Raw genomic sequence first — 20,568 nt, forward strand, 5'->3', positions numbered from 1 at the left:
GAAAGGGAGCAGATGTGCTGACAAGCAGCTCCCTGAGAGGCTTAGAGAAACAGACGAAAGATGATTCCAGAAGGCAGAAGGGGTCTTAGGGGCATGGACGTGCGAGAGCCACCCGTGGGACCCGATCCAGAATTGGAGAGACCAGGTTGCATGGGGGTAACGGCCCCCTAGCCTAGTGGAGAAATCATCAGACTCAACTAGCAAGGCAGAGGCACCTGTAGGTGTTTCAGCCACAAGCCAGTTATCTTCTTTAGAAAGGCAGCCATAAGGGAGCAAGGGGACACAGAAGGACGTCACCCGACAAGGTCCACGGCTGCTGGCCTGGGACACTGACTGTGAGGTTTTGGGCAGGAGAGGCGGAAAGCCAGCACAGTGAGGCGGCCAGTAGAGGCATATACTGAAAGGAGTCCTGGGAGGGTGAATCCTGATCTACCTGGGAGTTTGCTGGACCCCTTACCTGGAGGACGCAGCGCCAAGTGGGCACCTGTGTACACAAGAACTGTGAGTAAACCTTTGGAACTGCACCCAGCCGTGTCCTCGAATTATTCCTGCATCACCTGCCCTGCACCACATCTAGCAGCATCACCTTTTACATCTTCATCCAAACTGCCCTGGTGTACAGCTCTACCTGTGGAGAACTATATCATCTCTGCTGCCCTGTCACCATCCCAGAGAATCTGCATTGCAGCATCGGTCCCCTGACCAAATACCACAGGTGGCGTCACAAACACTTTATCACAAACTTTATCCCTTGTAAATATCCCCTTTTATTGGATGCCCAGGGCCACTGACCGGGTCACAGCTGCCATGACAGATCCCTTTAAGAAGTGGCCTGGTACCTAGTATCCCCACTTCCCTGGCGGGCGATCCACAAGAGTCCAGAATGAGAGTAGTATTCCCTTTTCAGCTCATCATTGCATCACTGGTGTTTTCATTATATTATCATTTATAGTCATGTCCGAAAGTATTGGAATCCTTGAAATTGCTCCAGAAAATGTGTATTTGCAATTTACTGGGAGAAATACTTCATGCTTGGTTATATACATGTTTATTTCCTTTGTGTGTATTGGAACAACACAAGAAAACAGAGAAAAAAGGAATATTGGACACAGATTCATGCAAAACCCCCAAAATTGGCAACACAAAATTGTTGGCACGCTCAATTGAATATTTGGTTACACATAGGGATGAGTGAGTACTGTAGTATTCGGACTCACTGTACTCGTTACGAGTACCTCCTAATACTCGGGTACTCGTAACGAGTACCGAGTCCAAAGTAAGTCTATAGGAAATGTGATTAATGAGCGGGGACTATGATGGACTGGGCAGGGACTGTGTAAAGACTGTGCCAGGCTATGCGGGACTGTGCTGGCCTGTGCGGGGACTGTGCCAGGCTATGCGGGACTGTGCTGGCCTGTGCGGGGACTTGCCAGGCTGTGCGGGTCTGTGCTGGCATGTGCGGGGACTGTGCCAGGCTGTGCGGGATTGTGCTGACCTGTGCGAAGACTGTGCCATGCTGTGTGGGACTGTGCAGGGCTTTGCAGGTACTGTGCGGAACTGTGCTGGGCTGTGTGGGACTGTGGTGGGCCATGCTGGGACTGTGCAGGGACTTTGCCATGATCTGACGGACTGTATAGGGCTGTGCGGGGACTGTGCGGGACTGTGCTGGGCTGTGTGGGACTGTGGTGGGACGTGCTGGGCTGTGCGGGGACTGTGCCGTGCTGTGTGGGACTGTGCAGGGCTGTGCGGGGACTGTGGAGGACTGTGCAGGCTGTTGCGAATATTGCGAGGCGAGTAGTGAAATACTCACGAGGATTCGAGTACTGCGAGTACCGAATCCTCACGAGTATGCTCGCTCATCCCCAGTTACACACCCTTTGGAATAAATAATTGAAATCAATCACTTCCTATGACCATCAACAAGGTTCTTACACCTCTCAACTGGAATTGTGGACCACACTTCTTTTCCAAACTGCTCCAGGTCTTTCATATTTGAAGGCTCCTTCTCCCAACAGAAATTTTAAGATCTCCGCAGCTGTTCAGTGGGATTTAGATCCAGACTCATTGCTGCCACTTCAGAACTCTGCAGTGCTTTGTTTCCATCTATTTCTGGATGCTTCTTGAAGTATTTTTGGACTCTTTGTCCTGCTGGAAGACCTAGGAAGAAAACCCAGCTTTCTCACACTGGGCACTATATTGCAACCCCAAATCCTTTGGTAATCTTCAGATTTCATGATGCCTTGCACACAGCGAAGGCACCCAATGCCAGTGGCAGAAAAACAACCCAAAACATCTTTTAACCTCCACCATTTTTGACTGTAGGCACTGTGTTCTTTTCTTTGTAGGCCTTAGTCAGTTTTCGGTAAACAGTAGAACAGTAATGTGCTTTACCAAAAAGCACTATCTGGGTCTCATCTGTCAACAAGATTCTTTCCCAGAAGGATTTTGGCTTACTCTCATACATTTTGGCAAACTGCAGTCTAGCATTTTCTGCCTCTGTGTCAGCAGTGGGTTCCTCTGTGGTTTCCTGCCATAGCATTTTATATTTTTCAAATGTCAACAAGTAGTTTGCACGGACACTGAAACACCCTGAGCCTCCAGGACAGCTTGAATTTCTTTGGAACCTGATTGGGGTTGCCTACTTACCATTTGGACTACCTTGTATTGCAACCTTTCATCAATATTTATTTTCTGTCCATGTCCAGATTAGCTACAGTGCCATGGGTCATAAACTTCTTGATTGTGGAGAAAGGAACATCAAGATCCTTGGAGATGGACTTGTATCCTTAAGTTTGTTGATATTTTTCAACAACTTTGTTTTTCCTAGTCCTCAGACAGTTCTTTTCTCCTCTTAACATTCTCCATGCTTAGTGTGGAACACATAACTCAATATTTGCATTGTGAGTCTAACTTCCTCCCTTTTTATCTGGTTTCAGGTGTGATTTTCCTATTGCCCACACTATGCTTGAAACAAAATTGATAACCTACATTTTTGGAAAGGTGCCAACAAATTTGTCCAGCTCATTTTTGGGGGTTTGTGTGACATTATGTCCAAATTGCCTTTTTTCCCCTCTGTTTTCTTGTGTTATTCCAATACACACAAAAGGAAATAAACATGTGCATAACAAAGCATGTGTAATTTCAATAATTTTCTGGGAAAAATACTTCATTTCTGGAACAATTTCAAGGGTGCTAATACTTTCGGCTATGATTATTTTATTGTCAAGACTTATCAGGTGGGGTGGATCCTCTAAATCTTACTGTCAGGTGGCCACTTTGACCCTGGGTGTCGATGCAGCAAGCAGGAAGGCACATGTTCAGCGAGGACTGTAAAGGTCCACAAAAATCTCAGGAGCAATAGGAAGGATTAAGTAGAGTCCAACATTTATGAATGCAAGCACAAACACAAAAAGCACAGATGGTGGTACACACCAAGCATAAGATTAGAGTCTCAATACTAAGTCACTGGTGTGTCAAATGAGGATTAAAAAGCTTAAGGGAGATGATTTCATAATTCCACACCAGGCAACTTGTGGAGCACAGCAGAGAGCAGGGGACCCAGGAGAATTTAACAAAGACAAGAATACATGGGACAGGTGTGTAACAATTACCTTTTGCCTATATAATACCATCATATCCTGCAGTGCTGAATAGAGATCATTATGATTTAAGACACTGTTGTCAATGGTGATCAGATAAGAGACAATTTCATTGGCTGCCAGGTAACCAGTTAATATATTTCGAGAGACAGGAAAACCAATGCAAACTCAGAAAGATCAAACTCTGTACAGATGTTGCTCTTAGTTGAACTCTAACCCTGAACTACAGTAAATTCATGATAAGTTCCAAAAGCCACCACAATGTCCCATGGACATGTGGGCAATACCATTGGGGCTTCACATGTTGAAGAATAATACAACTGATGCTGGCAGCACCCGGTAATCAGCAACAAAATGGTGGTCTTTGCTTAGTTTCATCGTTTCTGTCACATCACTGGAATTAAAAAGCATTCCATGATAGCATGTATCATAATCTCTGAAAGCAGAGCATGCTGAGACATGAAGATCAGCTCACACAGGCAACTTGCTTCATTTATTTACTCAAAGCAGTGAGACCTTTCACTTTTCAAATGCCAAGGTGATGAAAGAAATGTTGGCTTTCCTTATGGGACAAAACCCAAGAACCTTATGTCATTTGCTTTGATGTGTTTAGGAGTGTGCGCAATGTGTGTTTTGTGGGGGGCACAAATTACCTATGTGTGAAATGTTGCCATGTCACAAACAGTCTTGCTTGCTTTAATTTCATATTTGCCAGGTAACAAGTGAATTCTTCTACATGTATCACCCTTTAAAAGCACATTTCATTTTCTAAGTTGTGTAAGAAAAGCTCCAAGGGACAGATGGAATTATTCCCCCCCACCCTGTAACCTGTACACATTATAACACTGTACTATTGTTTACCATGTGACATCTATATTAGTTTCTGAAAACCACAGACCTCAAGCACTGTTTCTTTTGAAACACCAAATTGTGCTTTACTCACCCTTCCTAGATCAAGCCTTGGGTCCCCATTGCTACTCTCGGTGTCTGCTATTGTCTGCAGTGCTAACGTTACAACAACAGTGCTGCAGCCAATCAATAATCTCAGCGGTTCTGCCCCTATAGATGGCATAAGCCACTGAGAGTTACTGAGTTTTTTAAGCCAAAGCAAGCAGGATGGAGGGGAGGTATATCCTTCATTTATAGTTCCTATTCTTTTCAATACACTCATGGCGGTTTCTCAAAAAACTGCATCAAAAGTGCAGTAACATTTTTCAAAAAACCTGCTGTGTAGAGTTGAGCGAAACAGGTCAGCCAATTTCAAAAATCAAAGACTTCCACCAAAGTCGGGTTTCGCGGATCGAAACCCGACCCTAGCTTGAGGTCGAACATGAGGTCACCGATCAGCGCTCCAAAGTCGCGTTTCAAAAAATGCTTTCAGCGCCTTTTCTCACCCAATGATGGAGGACGCACACTGTGGGCAACGCGATGACATGGGCAGCGGCCACCACCATCTTAGAGAAGGGCATTGAAGTGATTGGCTGGCTTTGTGTGGCGTCACAGGGGTATAAAAGGCTGTGAACGCCGACCGCCATCTTACTTCTGCCGATCTTACAATAGAGAGAGGTGCTGCTGCTGATTCTGAACAGGGAGAGCGTTAGGCAGGGAAGAAGAAAAAAAACTGCTTCTGCTGATAGCGCTTTTCACTGTACAGTTAGGCCTCTTTCACACATCAGGTTTTCGCCGTCAGGCGCGATCCGGCGCTTTTGACAGAAACCGGATCCGGCGAAATGCAATGCCGGATCCGGTTTCCCCCCCATTGACTTGCATTTGCGCCGGATCGCTCCGGATGGCCATGCGTTTCATCCGGTTTTCGCCGGATCCGGCAATGTGTCGCAATGTGTCGCGATCCGGCGTCTGGAAAAAACGTCTACTGTAACGTTTTTTGTCTCCGGCGAAAAAGCCGGACACGCCGGATCCGGCACGTCCGGCTTTTTCACACAATGAAAGCCTATGAGCGCCGCAATGCACCGGATCCGGTGAAAGCCGGATCCGGTGGCCGGATCCGGTTTTTTTGGTCTGAGCATGCTCAGTAGCTCTGCCCACAGGAGATATATAAAAGCAAGACAATGGGACCCTCAGCCACACCCAACATGCCACCCAAGCCAAGAACCAGGAGCAGGAGAAGGCAGCAGACATCTGCAGCAGCAGCACCATCAGCAACACCCCAAATGGAGCAGCATGCTGAACGGGAGGGGAGTCCAGAAGCAGATGAGAGACGGTAATTATCAAATCCCCCATTCCTCCAAACTAGGGCCATGGAATATCAAGATATTCATTGGCCCTTTGTTTCTCTTTATTCAACAGCCGCCAAAGAGATGCAGCAGCAGCACCATCAGCACCACCCCAAATGGAGCAGCATGCTGAACGGGAGGGGAGTTCAGAAGCAGATGAGAGACGGTAATTATCAAATCCCCCATTCCTCCAAACTAGGGCCATGGAATATCAAGATATTCATTGGCCCTTTGTTTCTCTTTATTCAACAGCCGCCAAAGAGATGCAGCAGCAGCAGAAATGGCATCACTGGCAGTAGCAATACCCACAGCCATGGAGTCTGGCCATCAACAGGACAGCACATCTTCTTCTGGGAGCCCTCCCTCGCATCGTCAGCGTTTGACGGTAAGTTTTTATTTCCAAAATCCATCATCTCTGTAATATTTGTCTATTCATTGCCTTTTATTTCAAAACAGGAATCACAAGATGAAGAGGAGCTCCCAGAAGAAGAAGGAAGGGGTGGACAGACACCTGGAGTGGGCTCACAATTGGTAAGTTTTTTGCATCAAACGCAGAAACACAACATCACACTACACACAACACATAGAAAACAATGTTCTGCAGACCACACACAGCAAACAAATGCCTACATCCAAAGACATAACATTTTTTGTTTTCTTCTCTAGTCTTCCCAATCTGGTGCTCGGCCAAGAGGTCCTCGCAGTGCCTCCCAGGGTCGTCGGCGACAGCAATGCGGCGGTCACCAGCGTGTAAGTATAAATATTTTTGCTTTTTTTTTTGCACTTTTTATTTCATTTCTTTTGTGGAGGCTAATTATGTTATTTTTGTCTTTTTCTTTAACAGCCTTCACAGCGTGCTCCCGACTCTGACGGTGAGGATGGAGGGATTGATGTGGACCGCCTCATCGATCTCGTCAGAGAAAGGGAGCCGCTCTGGAATATGGCTGACCGCCGCCACGCTGACCTGATCATTACCCGACGACTCTCGGAGGAAATCTGTTCTCTCCTTGTGGGCCGCTGGGAGGACCTCGAAGCTCGGGCCCAGATTAAAGAGCGTAAGTATATACAGTAACGGTTGCTTGATGTAAACCAGTGTTTCCCGAACTCCAGTCCTCGTGGTCCCCACGGATCATGTGTTCAGGATTTCTATTTACTATGGAAATCCTGAAAACATGACCCCTGGGGACCATGAGGACTGGAGTTTGTGAAACACTGATGTTGTATACTAACCACTCCTTTCTCGTTTCAGGGAACAGAATTGTGAATCGGTGGCGGTCTGTGAGGGATCGTTTCAAGAAGGAGTTCAATAAAGAGATGCGGGCCCCGAGTGGATCTGGAGGACGCAGGAGCAAGTACAAGTACGCACAAGCCCTGTCGTTCCTCCGGGAAACAATGCTCACCAGAAGGTAAATATTACACACCACATGTGAAAAAAATGTTAGATGTAACTTTTTTTTTTCAGCCAGGGCCATACCATGTCAGTATTTTAATTGTTTTTTTTTCTCTTTATTACACAGCACGGTGAGCAGCACTCGGGAGCCTGCACGATTGGACCCTTCTGAGGCGATCCCTGAGGAGACCGGCACCGAGGGACACTTCGACCGCCCCGGTACATCTGCACCTTCCCAGCCTTCCCACACATTCGACCCATCTGTCCCATCCACCAGCACAGGAGCATCGTGGCCGCCTACATTACATGAAGCTGCTGGTGAGGAGATCGCTTTCCCTTTACCCCACCCTTCTGCCCCTGCCGCCTCTAGTACACCTGCGGGTACTGGGCGGCAGCGGCAGAGGGGTCAGGAAAAGAGTTATGCGCAAGAGTTATTGCATCTGAATGCATCTTTCCAGAACTGTCTCAAAGTCTTGTCAGAGCAAATCGCCGCAGGCTTTCAGCAGATCAACTCCAGCATTCTGGAGGTGAAGACACTTCTGCAAACCATGCATTCAGAAGCAAGATCTTCGCCAAACCACACCTTTTTCAGGTCTGTTGTGGAGCGCATGGCAACACTATCTCCTACCCAGCAGATGCATGTAATGCATTCGTGCCACGGTGCTCTACAGCAGGTTACCTCCCAACCTCCACCTCCCACCACTGTAGTTCCTCCACCTGCACCCCCTCCAGCCACTTTCCATCCTCCCCCTCCTATTACATCTGCACCCCCTCCAGTCACTTTCCATCCTCCCCCTCCTATTACATACCAGCAACCTCACCAGTACCAGACATCTCCCCACTTCCAGCAACCTGCCCCGTCCCAAACTCCTTCCCCGTACCAAACTCCTTCCCCGTACCAAACTCCTTCCCCATACAACTTTCCATCAACATCATCTGCTCCTACAGTCCCTGCCCAACCCTCCACTCCACCGCCCACCACCTCTTCTGCCTCCCACATGTCCACCCATTCTGTAGCTTTTTCCACACCTTCACCTCTAACTGTTCCTTCCCCACCACGATCCCAGTCCTCTCTCCACACACCCAGTGTCGAAGTGTCCCGCAGCCCCTCCAGCAGTATTTCCACCCCACAGTACACAGATTTGTAATTTTTTTTGTTGTAATAAAAATGCCCATTGGGTTTAAAACCTTTATTAAAAAAGTTTTTTGCACTTTAAAAACATAAAAAAAAAAAAATTTAAATAAAAGTTAAATTTGTTTCACAATGGTTGTCTGTCATTTCTTTCTGCGGCGAACTATGTTTTAAAAAAAGGTTAAATACAGGGTATTTCAAAGGTAAAAAGGTATTCAAAACCAGGTATATAACTGTGGGTAAATTTTAGCTTTTTGCCACAGTTGTGTTCCTGGTTGTGTTTGAAGCAAAGTATTTCACCTAAAAAGTTGTGTTTATTGTTGGTGATTTCCTAACAATGTACACAACTTTTGTTAAAAGGTGAAATACTTTGCATAAAACACAACCAGGTACACACCTGTGGCCTAAAGCTAAAAATAGTAAGACCATGACAAGATAGCCAACTTTGGTTGGCAAAGGTATATACTGTTGGTCCAGAAGGTACACAAGTTTAGGGCACAAATCTTTCACACTCTGTCATCCCAGTGTACTCTGCCTTGAGGTGACATAAAGTATAGTGGAAAATTGTCCCTGAAACCGTCACAGAACTTCTAGTGGTAATATTTCCAATGACAACATCCATCTCGCCAGTAACTTGCTCTTCTCTCCAACCTGCACTTTCTTCTCTACAACCTGTCAAAGAAGGGCTGTAGGAACATGCTATATCTAGTTTTCCAGTAGCCAATCCCGTTCGGAAGGCCACAAGGGTCAATTTTAAAAACCGGATCCGGCGTAATCCGTCGAAAAACGGATAGAAAAACGGATGAACCGGATGAGACGGATCCGGTTTTGTCTGTCAAGAAAAAGACGGATCCGGCAGAAAACCGGATCCGTCACATCCGGTTTTACTAAACATTTGCCGGATCCGGCGTTCCGGCACGACGCCGGATCGCGCCTGACGCCGAAAACCTGATGTGTGAAAGTAGCCTTAGTGTGCATTGAAAGGGGAGGATGTTGTGTGCAGCAGCGCTGGTGGTGATTAGGATGCCTTTTAAGGCTACATGCTAGCTGCATTGCTGTGTGCACACTGCTGTTCAAACTGCTTTTTTCAATGCACTCCAAATTTTATTATTTTGTTCTGGTGAGTTAGTGAGCGTTCATTTTTTCACACATCGTCTAGCGGTGTACGCTCCTCACACAATACCGTGTACCGGCTGGTATCACGGACAAATAGAACCTATCTGGGTGTGACTCTGGAAGAAAAAGCAGAGGAGTTTGTCCATTTTTCCAGACCTACACCTTAGAGTTGTGTCCGTTTTTCAAACAGTTTTGTATATCCGCTCTTTGATTACAGTCAAAACTAGACAGAGACAACGTGTGTCACTCCCTATACAAATACACGGAGCTTGACAATTTTACATACACACATCGTACAATGGTGTACGCTCCTCACACAACCGTGTATTCCGGCTCGTATCATGGACAAATAGAAGCTACCTGTGTGTGACTCTGGAAAAAAGAAATGAGGAGTTTGTCCGTATTTCCAGACCTACACCTTAGAGTCGTATCCATTTTTCGTATATCTGCTGTTTGATTACAGTCAAAACTAGACAGAGACAGCATGTGTCACTCCCTATATAAATACACGGAGCTTGACAATTTCACATACACACACCGTACAGCGGTGTACGCTCCTCACACACTACCGTGTACCGCCTTCTAGCACGGACAAATAGAAGCTACCTGTGTGTGACTCTGGAAAAAAAAACGAGGAGTTTGTCTGTTTTTCCAGACCTACACCATAGAGTCGAGTCCGTTTTTCAAACAGTTCCATATATCTGCTTGTTGGATTACGGTCCGATACATACTGTGAGAGCGTCTGTGACTAACATAATATATACGTTGATTTAATTTGTTTAATACACCTTACACAGCTGGACGCTCCTCATACAGTACCATCTCTCTGCTGGTATTTTTGGTACATTTTCCCAAACATGAGGAAGTATGGTGGAAGAGTCCGCGGACGTGGCCAGGGGGGCGCAGCTGATACTGATGGTGGTGGTGCATCGGCTGGTTCAGGCAAAAGCACAATAGCAGCTAAGGCAGGAGGTGTTGAGCCTGCGTCATCCTCTGGCTCAAGAAGGCCTGTAAGGTTGCCTTTTCTTGGAGTCGGAAAACCGCTTTTAAAGCCGGAGCATCAGGAACAGGTTTTGGCGTACATTGCCAAAACAGCCACCAGCTCTATTGCCTCCTCTTCTGAACGGTCGAAAACTGCAAGCACGGAGTCGTCAGTGCAGGGTTCGGATCATAAAAAACCCTTTTCCTTGTGTCCTTCACCCCCACCAAAAGTTACGGGTGCGGCAGCCCACACTTCAGATTACTCTATGGAGCTCTTTTCACATACCATGCCTGGGTTATCCAGTCAAATCCAGAATTCCCCAGTCCAAGATGAATCTTACATAGAGTGCACTGATGCACAGCCACTGCTAGATGATTCTGCTGGTACATTGACCCACAGCACTACATTGCCCTCGCAGCCTATTGAGCCAGAATCTGACCCTGATGAAACCCAGGTGCCCCTTCCCGCATACCATACCACCTTACACGGTGACAGAGGAAGGTAAAGAGGAAGGTGCAGATGACTTTGAAGAGGAGGTGATGGATGACCCAGTTCTGGTCCTGGATTGGCATCCATTGGGGGAGGAGGGTGGCGCTGGCAATAGTTCAGATAAGGAGAAGGATCCGCAGCAGGCATTGACATCGCAGCAGCGGTTATCTAGCAGGCCAGTAGCTGTCCTAAAGTGTGGAACAAAAACTAAAAGAGTTGCAGGACAGCTTGACCAGACGGTCAACTTAGCACAGCCTGCAAGGCCAGAAAATGTTTAACATAGTAGGAAGAGTGCAGTGTGGCACTTCTTTGTCCAAAATCCTACTGACAAAGCACAGGTTACCTGTAAGAAGTGCGGAAGGACCTTTAGCCGAGGTAAACAACTCAGAAATTTGAATACCAGTTGCATGCTTAGACATTTAATCAACATGCACTTGCAAGCGTGGACGGACTACAAAACCTCAGGTAGCACATGTGCACCTGCTCCGACTGAAGGTAGCCAACAACGCTCCATCGCTACCCCCACTGTAAGACCACCGCCACCATTAAGTACACCACCAGCACTAAATGTGGAGGTGTCGTCGCAAGACCAAAGCACTCAGGGAATCACAATGGTTTTCCAACACAACACTGAATCTAGGCCTCACCACCAATACCATCACCAACCCCCTCTCACTCCATCCGGTCCACCGCTACTTCCCCCATATGCAGCTCTCCAGTCCAGCTCACCCTCCCAGACACTCTGAGTAGGACAAGAAAGTACTCATCCTCTCATCAGTTTACACTGTGTTTGAATGCCTACATTGCCAAACTAATCTCATTAGAGATGATGCTCTACCGTTTGATTGAAAGCAAAGCTTTCCACGACCTCATGGTCTATGCTGTCCCACGCTATGACCTACCCAGTCGGAACTTCTTTTCTCGAAAAGCCAACCCTGCCCTCCACCGGCATGTGAAAGACTGCATTGTCCGTGCACTAAAACAGTCAGTGAGTGGAAAGGTGCACTTCACAACGGATGCATGGACCAGTAGGCATAGCCAGGGCCGTTACGTGTCCATCACTACGCACTGGGTTAATGTTGTGGATGCAGGCTCCACTGGGGACAGCGGCGGTGAAACAGTGCTGCCTAGCCCATGGTATAGGAAACAGTTGGCTGTAGGCTTTTGCTCTTCCTCCTCGTCTATCAGAGAAAGCTCATCCACAGAGCGCAGTCGCGCGAGCACTACATCCACAGCTGGCAGTGTTGCACACGAGGTGTCCCACTATCGAACAGCTAGTGGTAAGCGTCAGTTGGCTGTGTTAAAGATGATGTCTTTGGGCGACAACAAACGCACTGCAGAGGTACTGGCCGACTACTTGCAGCGACAAACAGAGTCATGGCTGGGCAGTCTACATCTTGAGGCTGGCAAGGTAGTCAGTGATAACGGCTGTAATTTTGTGGCAACCATAGCCCGTGCAAAACTCACACACATACCTTGCCTGGCTCACACTTTGAACCTGGTGGTGCAGTGCTTCCTTAGTAATTATCCGGAGTTAACATCCCTGCTCCATAAGGAGAGAAGACTGTGCTCGCACATCCGTCGCTCGGCCGTACACTCCAGTCGTATGCGGAGGCTGCAGCGATTGCTCCAGCTCCCCAAGCACTGCCTAATCATAGACGTTCCAACAAGGTGGAACTCCACCCTGCATATGGTTGAGAGGCTGTGCGAACAGAGGCAGGCTGTAATGCATTTGTGGGAGGATACACGGGCAGGCAGTTTGAGGGAAGACATGCAATTGTCGGGTGTGCAGTGGTCAAAGCTGAAAGATCTCTGTAAAGTCCTTCAGTGTTTTGAGGAATGCACACGGCTGGTAAGCGCAGACAACGCCATCATAAGCATGAGCATCCCACTTATGCGTCTGCTCATGCAAAGTTTGATGCACATTAAGGATCAGGCGTCAGCAGCGGAGGAGGAGGAGGAGGAGGAGGGAAGCCTTGATGACAGTCAGCCATTGTCTGGTCAGGGAACTGTCCTGGACGAAGTGGAGGAAGAAAAGGAAGAGGGGGAGGATGAGGATGAGGGGGATGATTATTTTGAGCAGGAGGATGTTTCTCAGGGGGCAAGAGAAATGTTGGCGTTCCAGAAATGTTGGCGTTCCAAGGTCAGGGGCAGTGTTTGTGCGTGACTGTAGGGATGTGGATTTGCCAGAAACTGCTCCTCCACCCACCACGGGCAGTGCATCATTGACACCTGGAACATTGGTCCAGATGTGCGATTATGCCTTGCAGATCCTAAAAAGGGACCACCGCATTGCCAAAATGATGAGGGATGACGACCACTGGCTGGCCAGTATCCTTGATCCATGCTACAAAGGCAAATTACACAACATCATGCCACAGAAGAACCTAGAGATAATATTGGCAAACAAACAAGCAACTCTGGTAAACCGTTTGTTTGAGGCTTTCCCAGCACACAGCAGCGGTGCTGGTTCTCCCTCGAGCCGTAGTGGGCACAATTGAAGAGTTGTTTGTGGTGCACACAGCAGAAGTGGCGTCGGAGACAGGGGATTAATGACCATGTTGTGGAATGATTTCTCAAGTACCGCTCACGCGACTGCGAATACTGCATAGATTAAAAGTGACAGGAAGCAGCAGTTGTCAACTATGGTTACAAACTCCTTTTCCTCCCATATCGATGCTCTCCCTCACAGGTCTTTCCCCTTTGACTATTGGGCCTCTAAACTGGACGCCTGGCCTGAGTTGGCACAATATGCCTTACAGGAGCTTGCTTGCCCTGCTGCTAGTGTGTTAGTCTTCAGTGCAGCTGGATCAATCCTGACAGAAAAAAGGACCCGTCTGTCGACCCAAAATTTTGATGATCTAACCTTCATTAAAATGAACCATGCATGGGTTTCAAAGGATTTTGTGCCACCTTCCCCTGATGACACATAGGTTACCAGAAAAGTGCCTCGGTTTTTCCCTCCTCTTCCTCGGACTTGCCCAATTACGCCCTTTGCAGCAGCTGAATGTCCAGCCAACACATCTACATATGCCAATTTTTAAACCTCCATAACTGGGCTGCCCACCCCTCCTCCAATGGTTGGGGTCAAGACCTGGTGCACCCGGGCAAGTGCCGTTGCTCTGAACAGGTGGATGGGCCCACTGATGGCCGACGACAATGGCACAGGGCCCCTCATAGTACAATACAGTGTCTCAGACGGTGGGAGGGCCCACTCGCCGTCAGACACACCAGCGTACTATGAGGGGCCCTGTGCTAGTACCGTCGACCACGATTGTGCCCCCTCTGCTTGGTCATGGCCACAGCACTTGAAAGTGGCAATACTTACCTCTCCCTGCTCCACCGCTGTGTAGTCTGGGCAGTTAAATCCTTCACAGAGACGGCCACTAGAAATTTGGTGTATTGATCAATGATGGTTAAGATGTAGCTATTGCCTGTCCTGCTGGCCTCTATCTTCAGATGATCAATGGCTACCATTTGAAATGGACGTCAACTTACAAGCAGATGCAGGGGTGGTTTATGATCATCTTTCACAGTTGTGATAGTCACAGATGTGTGACATTCCTGCCACCATTTTTCAATGTCTCCTCTCATGCCAATCCAATAGAATCACCTACGGCCTGTGGCTTCTGTCTTTTGCACTCCAAATTGACCAGACACATCATGATAGGCAGTGAGGACCATGGGTACATCTCTCCCTGTGATCACAAATTGATGGAGACGAGTAATGGTGATGTGATCCATGCTACTGCGATAAAGCAATCCTTTCTTCACAAAGAACCTTTTCGCTTTCTCCACAGACACAGTAATTGAGGGTCTGCATCGCCTCTGCAACATATGCCGAGAGGTTTTCTCGCGATGAGCAATTCCAAAATTTCTGCTAACACTCGACTTTGTGTCTATACTTGTATCTATGTAGTTTCCAGTAGCGGAGATTCTTGACTGGCTTACTGAGATTGAAATATATACGAACATTTAAAAGTACCACAACACTGTATACTAATGTATGCTATGAATACCTTTCCCTTTTTCTACTTTTTTAATTCTGGTGTAAAACATAGTGACCCTGTGAGTGTCTGTGTCTGACTCCATAAGTATAAACAGAAATTTAATCCTTGACTGGACACACCTGGTATGTGCTGATACAGTACCTTGTTTCAAAAATTTGTATTAAGGTATCATCTGTAAGATAACCAACTGTGGGGGGACACTCTTCTTGCCGCAGACAAACACGAGACTGAGAGAGAGTTTGTATTGAACAGGTCCGGTTTTAGTGCCCATCCTTCTGTCGACAACAGCAATTCACCATAGCCGTTTCACATTTCTCTGTACACAGGCCCCGGTACCTTCACTTCCTTTTTAACTATAATCGTGGCGTCCTCTGTGGCTCTTCCACTGTTGCTGGCCTAGGCCCAACCAACACAGCGCTGCACCAGTCTGAGCACACCGTCCGTAGGATAGCCCCAGGCCGTCTTCGTCTGCGGCTACCGTCCTCTGGGCCAACCCCCCCTGTCAGTCCTCTCTGGAGCCTTTCCACTGTCTCTATTTCCTCAGCAGAACTTCCTCTTTACTGTGCTCCCTTCACTGAATAACTCTTCCAGAACCTTCCCTCAGCATTTTATACTTCCAGTTCTGGTAACTCCGCCCACCAATACCTAACAGTTTCTCTGACCAATTGACCAATGGCAGTTCATAGAATCGTAGAGTTGGAAGGGACCTCCTGGGCCATCTGGTCCAACCCCCTGCTCAAAGCAGGATTCGCTAAATCATTCCAGTCAGATGTCTGTCCAGCCTCTGTTTGAAGACTTCCATTGAAGGAGAACTCACCACTTCTCGTGGCAGCTTGTTCCACTCATTGATCACTCTGTCAAAAAGTTTTTTCTAATATCTAATCTGTGTCTCCTCTCATTCAGTTTCATCCCATTGCTTCTAGTCTTTCCTTGTGCAAATGAGAATAAAGTTGATCCTTCTACAATGTGACAGCCCTTTAGATATTTGTAGACAGCTATTAAGTCTCCTCTCAGTCTTCGCTTTTGCAAACTAAACAATCCCAAATCCTGCAACCTTTCCTCATAAGACAGGGTTTCCAGACCGGTCACCATTCTGGTTGCTCTTTTCTGAACTTGCTCCAGTTTGTTGATGTCTTTTTTAAAATGTGGTGCCCAAAACTGGACACAATATTCCAGATGAGGTCTGACCAACGAGGAGTAGAGGGAAATAATGACTTCACGTGATCTAGACTGTATGCTTCTGTTAATACATCCTAGAAATGCATTTGCCTTTTTTGCTGCTGCATCACACTGTTGACTCATATTCAGTCTGTGATCTATTAGTATACCCAAATCTTTTTCAGTTTACCCTCAATTCTTTCATCTAAATTGTTGATAAAGATGTTGAACAATACAGGGCCCAGGACAGAGCCCTGTGGTACCCCACTTGAGACATTCTTCCAACTGGATGTGCAGCCATTTACGACCACTCTTTGGGTCCGATCACTAAGCCAGTTATGAATCCACCTAACAGTTGCCTTGTCCATTCCATACTTAGTCATTTTTTCAATAAGGATTGTATGAGAGACTTTGTCAAATGCTTTGCTGAAGTCAAGATATACTATATCTATAGCATTTCCTTGATCCACCCAATCAGTGATTCCGTCATAGAAGGAAATTAAGTTAGTCTGACATGACTTATTAGTTACAAACCCATGCTGACTCTGTTTAATCACTTTATTCTTATCCAGGTACTGACATACATGTTGTTTAATAATTTGTTCAAAGATCTTTCCTGGTATAGAAGACTCACCGGCCTATAGTTGCCTGGGTCCACCTTCTTCCCCTTTTTGAAGATAGGAACAGCATTTGCTCTTCTCCAGTCTTCTGGAACTTCTCCTGTTCTCCAAGAATTTTCAAAGATTATGGAGAGGGGTTCAAAAATTTCTTCTGCTATCTCCTTCAGTACTCTGGGGTGTAATTCATCTGGACCTGGAGACTTGAATTCATTTAGGTTAGCTAAGTGTTTCCTCACTATCTTTCTGTTTATAGATATCCTGGATTCTTCTATTCCCTTAATAGGACAGTGAAGAACAGTTGATGTTACATTTCCTTTCTGAGAGAAAACAGATGCAAAATAGGAATTTAAAAGTTCGGCCTTCTCAACATCCTGTCTTACCATTTCATCATTTTCATCCTGTAAGAATCCTATAGCATCTTTGACTTTTCTTTTACTTTTGACATATCCTCAAAATCCTTTATTATTGCTTTTGAAATCTCTTGCAAGCCTCAATTCATTGTCAGCTTTAGTTAATCTGATTTGTGCCCTGCAGGTTCTGCAGACAGCATTATATTCTTCTTTAGATATGCCTCCATCTTTCCATTTTATAAACATTTTTTTCTTCCTTTTTAGCATGTGCTTAAGTTCTGTGTTCATCCATCCTGGCTTCCTTAAATGCTTCCTATTCTTCCCTCTTTTTGGAATTGTTAACAATTGTGCTTTGAGAATTTCATTTTTCAAGATTTCCCATCCTTCCTGGACATTTTTGTCTTTAAGGGTATCCAACCATTGGATCCCTCCAATTCTCTTTCTGAATCCCTTAAAATCTGCCTTTCTGAAATCTAACCTTGACGTCTGAGTCTTCACAGGTCTTCCTCCTCTAGTTATCCAAAATTCTAAAATAGCATGGTCGCTACCGCCTAGGGTCCCAGACACTTTTACCTCCTCAACCATTTTATTCAGTCCCACTCCTACACTCTCCACTGCCCTCCAATGGGCAAGTTAAAACACTGCACCCTTTCTCTTTATCTTAGTGGTTTCACATCTACACTGTGCTACACCTCTGCTTCTCACTACAGGCTGGTTTGTCTGTCAGTCCACCTTCCCTACATCATCCATAGTGAGTGAGCATGTGTGGGTTACGCCTTCTATATATACGGTGAATCGGAGAAACAAATTTTTATACTATACTCCATACAGCTTGTATCTTGTTATACAGTACCTTTGTTCGACATTTATCATTACGGTCAAATCCATACCGTGTAAGCATCTGAGAGTGACTACGGGACTATTTATACGGAGATTTCAGTTGTACCCTAAAAAATATATACTTGCTATCTTGTTATCCAGGAACTTTTTTTACAACATTTTTTATCATGGTCAAAACCAAACTGAGTGAGCGTCTGAGGGTTACTACGGAAATATATACCGTTATTTTCAATTTGGCCAACACTGTATACAGCAGAACGCTTCTAATACAGTAAACTTTTTAGCTATTTAGATTCTGGTGTAATCCATAATGAGCCTGTAAACGTCTGTCTGTTACTCCGGCAATATATTTGGAACTTTAAGATTACCCCAACACTGTATACAGCTGTACGCTTGTGTTACATACCCCATTTACAGCTTTTCACATTCTTGTGTAATCCATACTGGGCCTGAGAGTGTTTGTGTCTGCCTCCTGAAATGCATACGAAGAATCAGAATGTTTACACTATACTATATATACCTTTTATCTGGTGATACTGTTCCTCTTTTTCAACTTGTTATTTTATTGGGTAATCCATACTGAGCATGTGAGCGACTGTTTATGACTCATGAAATATATACAGAGATTTACTGTTATCCATATACTGTATAGAGCTGTACGCTTCTGATACAGCACCATATATCTGCTGGTATTTTGGATCCATTTTAAAAAACATGAGGAAGTATGGTGGAAGAGGACGCGGATGTGGGCATGGAGGGCCACCTGGTACTGATGGTGGTGGTGGTGCATCTACTGGTAGAGCCAAAAACACAATAGCAGCTAAGGCAGGAGGTGTTGAGCCAGCGTCATGGTGTAGCTCTGGAAGTCCTGTAAGGCTCCCTTTTCTGGGAGTAGGTAGACTGCTTTTAAAGCCGGAGTATCAGGAACTGTTTGTGGCTTACATTGCTGAAACAGCCTCCAGCTCTATCGCCTCCTCTTCTGAAGTTGTAAAATATGCAAGCACTGAGTCGTAACTGCAGGCTTCTGGTCAGGCGCAACCCCTTTCCTTGTGTCCTTCACCCACACCAAAAGTGAAGGATGTGGAAGCACACACCTCAGATTACTCCATGGAGCTCTTTTCACATACCATGCCTGGGTTAATTAAAAATAGGGCCCATCATGTACTGGAGCAATGTAAATGGGGCAGATCAGACACTGAAGCAGCATCTAAGGGGCACATTATACACTGGAGCACTACAAATGGGGACCATTATATATGGAGCATTATGTGGAGCTCATCATATACTGTATGGAACATTATACAGTCATGGCCAAAAGTATTGACACCCCTGCAATTCTGTCAGATAATACTCAGTTTCTTCCTGAAAATGATTGCAAACACAAATTCTTTGGTATTATTATCTTCATTTAATTTGTCTTAAATGAAAAAACACAAAAGAGAATGAAGCAAAAAGCAAAACATTGATCATTTCACACAAAACTCCCAAAATGGGCCAGACAAAAGTATTGGCACCCTCAGCCTAATACTTGGTTGCACAACCTTTAGCCAAAATAACTGTGACCAACCGCTTCCGGTAACCATCAATGAGTTTCTTACAATGCTCTGCTGGAATTTTAGACCATTCTTCTTTGGCAAACTGCTCCAGGTCCCTGATATTTGAAGGGTGCCTTCTCCAAACTGCCATTTTTAGATCTCTCCACAGGTGTTCTATGGGATTCAGGTCTGGACTCATTGCTGGCCACCTTAGAAGTCTCCAGTGCTTTCTCTCAAACCATTTTCTAGTGCTTTTTGAAGTGTGTTTTGGGTCATTGTCCTGCTGGAAGACCCATGACTTCTGAGGGAGACCCAGCTTTCTCACACTGGGCCCTACATTAAGATGCAAAATTTGTTGGTAGTCTTCAGACTTCATAATGCCATGCACACGGTCAAGCAGTCCAGTGTCAGAGGCAGCAAAGCAACCCCAAAACATCAGGGAACCTCTGCCATGTTTGACTGTAGGGACCGTGTTCTTTTCTTTGAATGCCTCTTTTTTTCTCCTGTAAACTCTATGTTGATGCCTTTGCCCAAAAAGCTCTACTTTTGTCTCATCTGACCAGAGAACATTCTTCCAAAATGTTTTAGGCTTTTCCAGGTAAGTTTTGGCAAACTCCAGCCTGGCTTTTTTATGTCTCGGGATAAGAAGTGGGATCTTCCTGGGTCTCCTACCATACAGTCCCTTTTCAGTCAGACACCGACGGATAGTACGGGTTGACACTGTTGTACCCTCGGACTGCAGGGCAGCTTGAACTTGTTCGGATGTTAGTCGAGGTTCTTTATCCAACATCTGCACAATCTTGCATTGAAATCTCTTGTCAATTTTTATTTTCCGTCCACATCTAGGGAGGTTAGCCACAGTGCCATGGGCTTTAAACTTCTTGATGACACTGCACACGGTAGACACAGGAACATTCTGGTCTTTGGAGATGGACTTGTAGCCTTGAGATTGCTCATGCTTCCTCACAATTTGGTTTCTCAAGACCTCAGACAGTTCTTTGGTCTTCTTTCTTTTCTCCATGCTCAATGTGGTACACACAAGGACACAGGACAGAAGTTGAGTCAACTTTAATCCATGTCAACTGGCTGCAAGTGTGATTTAGTTATTGCCAA

The sequence above is a fragment of the Dendrobates tinctorius genome, unplaced genomic scaffold (assembly GCF_039654945.1).
Source record: "Dendrobates tinctorius isolate UK_male_01 unplaced genomic scaffold, ASM3965494v1 ptg000037l, whole genome shotgun sequence".
Lineage (NCBI taxonomy): Eukaryota > Metazoa > Chordata > Amphibia > Anura > Dendrobatidae > Dendrobates > Dendrobates tinctorius.